This window comes from Acomys minous, assembly GCF_964271855.1.
Source record: "Acomys minous genome assembly, chromosome: 9".
NCBI classification, from domain to species: Eukaryota; Metazoa; Chordata; class Mammalia; order Rodentia; family Muridae; genus Acomys; species Acomys minous.
The window spans coordinates 117,542,251-117,549,884 of NC_140490.1; the positions used below are offsets into that span (position 1 = coordinate 117,542,251).

Sequence of the window (7,634 nt, forward strand, 5' to 3'; positions counted from 1 at the left end):
CACATAGGGTATTTATGACAGTCCAAGGAACTATACCTCCGGAGTCTAGCGTCGTGAATCAACGATATTATTAAGGAACACTTAAAAGAATATGGGTCATTTAAAAAAGCTGCATTGCAAAATGTGCACACCTAAGAATGAGTGATGGTTCATTTTTTGTTATTATTAACATAAATATTCACGTTACATCCTGGTCATCGCACCCTTCTTCTCCTCCCAGTCCCACTCTTCCCCCCAGCTGCCTCTCCATTTTTCCTCAGGAAAGGGGAGCCTGCCTATCCACTCACCCCAGATCACCAAGTTGCATCAAGACAGACTTCATCCTCTTCACCGGTGGCCTGGCAAGGCACTTCTACCAGGGGGAAGTTATGAAAAAGCAGGAAGCAGAGTTCATGTCACAGACAACTCCTGCTGCCCTTACTCATGGACAAACATGGAGCCTGAGCTGCCCATTGGCTGTGTAGAGGACCTGTGTTCAGTCCATGCATGGTTCTTCCGTTGGTGCTTCATCCTCCACAGGCCTCTCTGGACCTGTTGTTCTTTTTGTGGAGCTCCTGTCACCTCCAGGTCCTTTTCCCTTTCCCCCCACTTTTCTGATAGTCTCCTTATGTTGTGAGTCTGAGCATCCGATTCAAACAGCGGCTAGGTAGAGCCTCTCAGAGGACAACTCTCCTAGGCTCCTGTCTGGAAGCATAGCAGAGTATTGTTAATATTGCATAAGGGGTTGGCTTGCTTCCATGGCATAGGACTTGGGTTAGGCCAGGGATTGATTGGACAATTCTTTCAATTTCTGCTCTGTTCTATCTTTATCGCTGTATGTCTTGTAAACACGGTAAGTTTTGGATCAATGTTTGTGTGAGTGGGTTGGTGTTCTCTTCCCTCCACTAGGAGTGTTGTCTAGTTAGAGGGTGTCCTCTTCGCTCTCTGCTGCTAGGAGTCTCAGCTACAGTTCCCATCATATCCCACCAGAGGCCCATGTTGACTTAGGTCTCCAGTTTGTCCCAGACATGCCGCCATCCACAGCCTCTCTTTTCTCTGCAGTCCTTCTGCCTTTCCCCCTAGTGCCTGTCCTCCCCAGGTCTGATCTCCACCATTATTTCTCTCTGTGCTCCCTGTCCTGCCTTGTTCCCTACCTTTGTCTATTCTTTTTTTAAATTTAAATTTTTTTTAAAATGTACTCAATGTACATCTTAATTATAACATCTCCCTCATCTCCTCCCATTCCCACCCTCCAGCCCTCTGCCCGCTATGTACCTCCCTCGTCCTCAGAAAGGGAGAGCCCTCCTCCCCTACAATCTGACAACAGCCAATCGAGTCTCATTAGAACTGCCTGCATCCTCCTCCTCCTCTGTGGTCTGGTAAGGCTGCCCCACCAGGGGCAAGTGATCAAAAAGCAGGCATCAGAGTCCATGTGCGGGACAGACCTTGCTACCGTTGCTAGGGGACCCACATGGAGACTGGGCGGCCTATCTGCTACATCTGAGCATAAGCTCCAGGTCCTCCCCATGCACAGTCCTTGGTTGGTGCAGCAGTCTCTGCAGGCCACCCTGGGTCCAGGTTTGTTGGCTTTGTCAGTCTCCTTGTGGAGCTCCTGTTCTCTCCGTGTCCTTCTGTCTGTCCATTCTTCCATATGATTCCTTGTGCTCTGCCTGAAGTTTGGCTGTGAGTCTTAGCATCTGCTTTGATCCCCTGCGTGGTGGAATCTTACAGTGAATATCTATGCTATGCTCATATCTCCTTCCCACTCTTTAAATGCTTCCAGTGTCAATTCTGTTTGCCCTTCTGAATAAAATTAAGCACTCTCACTAGGGTCCTTCTTGTTATTTAGCTACCTTATTTCTATGTACTATAGTATGATTATTCTGTATTATATGGCTAATATCCGCTTAGAAGTGAGTATATATCATGGGTGTCATTCTGGTTGTGAGTTACTTCATTCAGGATGGTCTTTTCTAGCTCCATCCATTTGCCTGCAATTTCATGATTCCCTTGTTTTTAGTAGAGAGGAGTATTCAAATGTACCATAAACTCTGTATCCATTCTTCTGTTAAGGGACATGTAGGTTGTATCCAGGTCCTGGCTACTATGAATAAAGCTGCTCTGAACATAGTTAGACAAACGTCCCTGTGTGGAAGAGTATCTTTTAGGTATATGCTTATGAGTGGTATATCTGGCCTTTGAGGTAAAGCTATTCAGAGTTTTTTGATATAGTGCCAGATTGATTTCAAATGTGGTTTTACAAGTGTGCACTCCCTCCAGCAATGGAGGAGTGTTCCCCTTTTCCACATCCTTGCCAGCATGTGCTGTCACTTGAATTTTTAATCTTAGCAATTCTGACAGGTGTAAGATGGAATCTAAGAGTTGTTTTGATTTGCATTTCCCCGATTAGTAAAGAAGTTGAGTATTTCTTTAAATATTTCCCCACCACTTGATATGCTTCTGCTGAGAATTCTCTGTTTAGTCCTATGCTCCATTTTTAATTTGGATTAATTGATTTGTTAGTGTTGATTTTTTTGAGTTGTCAGATGTAATGTTGGTGAAGATCTTTTCCCAGTCTGTAGATTGTCATTTTGTTCTGTTGATAGTGTCCTTTGTATTATAGAAGATTTTCAGTTTCCTGAGGTCCCATTTCTTAATTGTTGACCTTAAAACCTGATCTTTTGGTGTTCTGTTCATGGAGTTGTCTCTCATGTCAACAAGTTCAAGGCTCTTCGCCACTTTTTCTTCTAACAGATTTAGTGTGTCTGATTTTATATTGAGATCTTTGATCCACTTGGACTTGAGTTTTGTGCAGGGTGATAAATAGGGACCTATTTGCATTTTCTACATGTAGACATCCAGTTAGACCTGTATCATTAGTTAAAGATGCTGTCTTTTTTCCATTGTATGGTTTCGACTTGTTTTTCAAATATCAATTGTCCAGAGGTGTGTGAGTTATTTCTAGGTCTTTGATTCGATTCCATTGATCAACCAGTATGTTTCTCTGCCAGTACAATGAAGTTTTTATTACTGTTGCTCTATAGTACCTCTTGATATCAGAAATGGAGATACCTCCAGAAGATCTTTTATGGTAGTGGATTGTCTTAGTGATTCTGGTTTTTTGTTTTGTTTTTCTACATAGAGTTGAGAAATGTTCTCTCAAGGTCTAAGATAAAAGTGTGTAGCGATTTTTAATGGAGATCGCATAGAATCAGTACACTGCTTTTGTTAAGTCAGCCATTCCTGCTGTGTTGCTCCTGTCAATCCATTAGAATGGGAGCTCTGCTCATTCTCTCATATCTTCTTCAGGTTCTTTTATTTGGAGACGTGGAGGCTTTTTTCTCTCTTTTTTTTCCTTAGAAAATTTTCACTTGCTTCGTTAGAATTACAACAAGATACTTTATGGTTTTTTTTTGTGGCTATTGTGCACGGTGTTGTTTCCCTAATTTCCTTCTCAGTCCATTTATCTTTTGTGTAAAGGGGGACTACTGATTTTTTGGAATTAATCTTGTATCCAGCCACTTTGCTGAAGATATTTTCCAGTGGTTGGATAAGTTTGCACTCCTACTAGCAATGAAAGAGTTTTCCCTGTTCTCTACATCCTCACCAGCATGTGCTGTGACTTGAGGTTTTAATCTTAGCCATTCTGATGGGTGTGAGATGGAATCTCAGAGTCATTTTGATTTGCATTTCTATGATGAGTAAGGACTTGGGACGTTTCTTAAGTGTTTCTCAGTCATTCAATATTCCTCTGTTGAGAATTCTCTATTTAGCTCTGAACCCCATTTCTTAATTGGATTATTTCATTTGGTGGTGTTTAATTTTTTGAGTTCTTTACATATTTTGAATATTAGCCATTTGTTAGATATAGGGTTGGTCAAGATCTTTTCCCAGTCTGTAGGCTGTCGCTTTGTTCTGTTGACAGTGTCCTCTGCCTTACAGAAGCTTCACAGCCTCATGAGGTCCCTTTTACTAATTGTTGACCTTAGAGCCTACAATGTTGGTGTTCTGTTCAGGAAGTTGTCTCCTGTGCCAATGAGTTCCAGGCTCTTCCTCACTTTTTCTTCTAACAAATTTAGTGTATCTGGTTTTATGTTGAGGTCTTTAATCCACTTGGTCTTGAGTTTTGTACATGGTGATATATAAATATGAATGCATTTTTTCTACATCGAGTTAGACCAGTACCATTTGTTGAAAATGCTAACCTTTTTCCACTGTAAGGTTTTGGCTTCCTTATCAAAAATCAAGTGATCATATGTGTGTGCCTTTGATTCGATTCCATTGACCAACCAGCCTATTGCTATGCCAGTACCATGCTGTTTTAATTACTGTTGCTCTACAGTATGGCTTGAGAACAGGGGTGGAGATTGTTCCATGGGATCTTTCATTGTACAGGCTTGTTTTTATCTATTCTGTGTCTTTTTTCCATATGAAGTTGAGAATTGAACTTTCAACATCTTTAAATATTGTGTAGATATTTTCATAGCATTTCATTGCATTGAATCTGTAAATTGCTTTTGGTAAGATGGCTGTTTTACTATGTTAATTCTCCTGATCCATGAACAAAGAAGATCTTTCCATCTTCTGAAATCATCTTCAATTTCCTTCTTCAGAAACTTGAAGTTTTTGGAGAAACTTGAAAACTTTCACTTGCTTGGTTAGAGTCACACCTAGATATCTTATATTACTTATGGCTATCATGAAGGGTGTGGAGAGCTGTGATGTGCCTTGCCTTAACATGGCGCAGGCTTCCACCTTCCGCCATCTCGACGGCGAGCGCTCTCTAAGATAAACAAGTCCTCATATGGCAAAAGACTGTGCAAGGGTAACTGGTGATCTGATGACGAGCAGTCCTGCTCTGACGCGGACCTATGAGGAGGTGACACCTGGCATGAGCTGATTGGCCCTTGAGTTGTACTTAAGCTTGGCCCTTCCCTTCTTCAGGGCCATTCCCACTGAGCTTAATCCTGAGTAAAGATCTCGAGAAGAAGTCTGGTTGTTGGCGTCTTATTTCCGCTGGACAGTGCGGCACCGACAGAAGGGTGTAGTTTCCCTAATTTCTTTCTCACCATGATTTTCATTTGTACACAGGAGGGCTACTGACTTCTTTGAGTTGATTTTGTATCCAGCCACTTTGCTCTGAAGGTGTTTATCAGATATAGGAGTTCTTTGGTGGGATTTTTGGGGGTCACTTATGTACACTATCATATCATTTACTAGTAAGGATAATTTGACTTTCTCTATTCTGATGTGGATGGTGTCTTATTACTCTAGCTAGAACTTCAGGTACTATAGTGAAGAGATATGGTGAGCAGGCATCCTTGTATAGTTCTTGATTTTAGTGGAATTTCCATGAGTTTTTCTCCATTTAATTTGATGTTGACTATTGGCTTTCTGTATATAGTCTTTATTATGTTTAGCTATGTGCCTTGTATCCCTTATCTCTCCAAGACTTTAAACATGAGTGGTTGCTGGATTTTGTCAAATGCTTTTTTGGCACTTAAGGAGATGATCAAGGTGTTTTTTTTCTTTCAGTTTGTTTATATGGTGGATCACATTGGTGGAATTCCAATGTACCATCCCTGCATGCCTGAGATGAAGCCTATTTGGTCATGGTGAGTGATATCTTTGATGTTTTCTTGAATTTGTTATTTTATTGAGTATTTTTGCATCAATGTTCATAACAGAAATTGGTCTGAAATTCTCTTTCTTTGTTGGGTCTTTTTGAGGTTTAGGTATCAAGGTGACTGTTGCCTCACAGAATGAGTTTTGTAATATTCAATCCATTTCTATTTTGTGGAGTAGTTTGAAGCATATAGGTATCAGCGCATTTTTGATCAACTGGTAGAATCCTGTGTTGAAACCCTCTGGCCCTGGGCTTTTTATAGTTGGGAGACTTTTGATGACTCCTTCTATTTCCAGATGAAATACAGGACTATTTAATTTGCTTTTCTGATCTTCAATCAACTTTGTTAGGTGGAATCCAGTAAGAAAATTGTCCATTTCTTTTAGATTTTCAAATTTTGTGGCATGTAGCCTTTGAAGCTTGAATGTCTCCTTTTTCATTTCTGATTTTGTTGATTTGGATAGTGTCTCTCTGTAGTTAGTTTGACTACTGGTTTGTCTGTGTTGTTGATTTTCTCACAGAACCAGCTCTTGGTTTTGTTGATTCTTTTGATTGTTCTCTTTGCTTCTAATTTATTGATTTCAGCCCTGAGATTGATGATTTTCAGCCTTCTACTCCTTTTGGGTGTTTCTGATTCTTTTTTTTTTTTCCCTAGGGCTTATAGATGTGTCCTTAAGTTGCCTATATGAGATGTTTCCAAACATCTCTTTATGAAGGCACTTTGTGCTATGAACTTTCCTCTTAGCATTGCTTTCAATGTGTCCCACACATTTTGGTATATTGTACCTTTATTTGCATTGAATTTTAGGAAACTTTTAATTTTTTTCTTTGTTTCTTCCCTGAAACAGTTGTCATTGAGTAGAGTTGTTCAGTTTTCATGTGTGTGTAGGCTTTTCCTTATTTCTGTTGTTGTTGAAGTCCAGCTTTAGTCCATGGTGCAGATACAGGCTTTATTAACCATATAGACTCTTTGATTTTTATTTATTCTTTTATGTTCTGCTTTTTTCATAAGAGGTAATGTTTTATTATTGGCTAAGGTGATTGTTGTTCATTTGAATGTAGGTAGATTTGACTACTATGTTATAAAATAATTTTGTGGGTTTAATTAAATATTATTTAATCAAAAGATGAGAAATTATTTTCTGACTTTGTAGTTATAAAATTTCTTTGCTTATACACAATATTTACTATTTAGAATATTTTTATAACCCAGGGGTATAATCATTATTCCCTATGCAAAAGAAGTATTTTTAAAGAGCTAAATCTTCAAATTTTCATTTTAATTAAGAATAATGAATAAACATAAGAGACATTTGAATAGTACAGCACAGATGCTTAGTTAGTCTGTTACCTAGTGACTTACTACTGTAGAATTATGAATTTTAAGAAATTGAAAGTCACAGTGCTTTACCACATTTACACATTAGCAATAGTCAAAGACTTAGGAAATTTATATAGCTATATAAAAGTTAATGTGATTTAGTTTTTTTATTCAACCTAAACCAACAGTCTCTCTTCAGGACCATTAGTTATTGGATTCCACTGAATCCAAGTAATCAGAGGATTATTGAGTGAGTGCTGAAAGTAATTAGCATATGGGATTTGAATGAAAATTATAAATTAAACCTCATATGCACCTAAAAATATGCATCAGGCAAACAATGCAGGTACTTAATGATTAGAGATCTTCAATCTGATAAGGAAGAAAAGAGATGACAACACCTCCCACCACAAACTTCTCTGTAATCTGAGCACTTCAGCCATATCATTCCATTTTGCTCTTACTAAAAATGACCAAACCAAATATAACCCACATAATTTGCTTCATTTATGGTACCAAGGGGATAGATTCAATTATCTAATAGGGATCTTCTTCAATCTCTTGAATAGGTGTAAGATGGCAGCTATCTATGTTAAACAAGAAATTGCTGAAATATCACAACATTTGGAAATGGAAAATATAAGATAATTCAAGGTCAGAATCAAGAAATGGAAAGATCAGCCCTGAACCTGGTTGAAACTCAACTCA

The 7,634-nt window shown here is 38.9% G+C and overlaps 1 long non-coding RNA gene across 1 annotated transcript in view; it reads left to right on the forward strand.

The window, feature by feature from the left end:
- Nucleotides 1-7,634, forward strand: part of LOC311605451 — a 141,107-nt gene extending 133,473 nt beyond the window's left edge. The window contains exon 6 of the long non-coding RNA XR_014781955.1: nt 7,496-7,634. This is a non-coding gene — a long non-coding RNA (uncharacterized lncRNA). The remainder of the gene's footprint in view (nt 1-7,495) is intronic.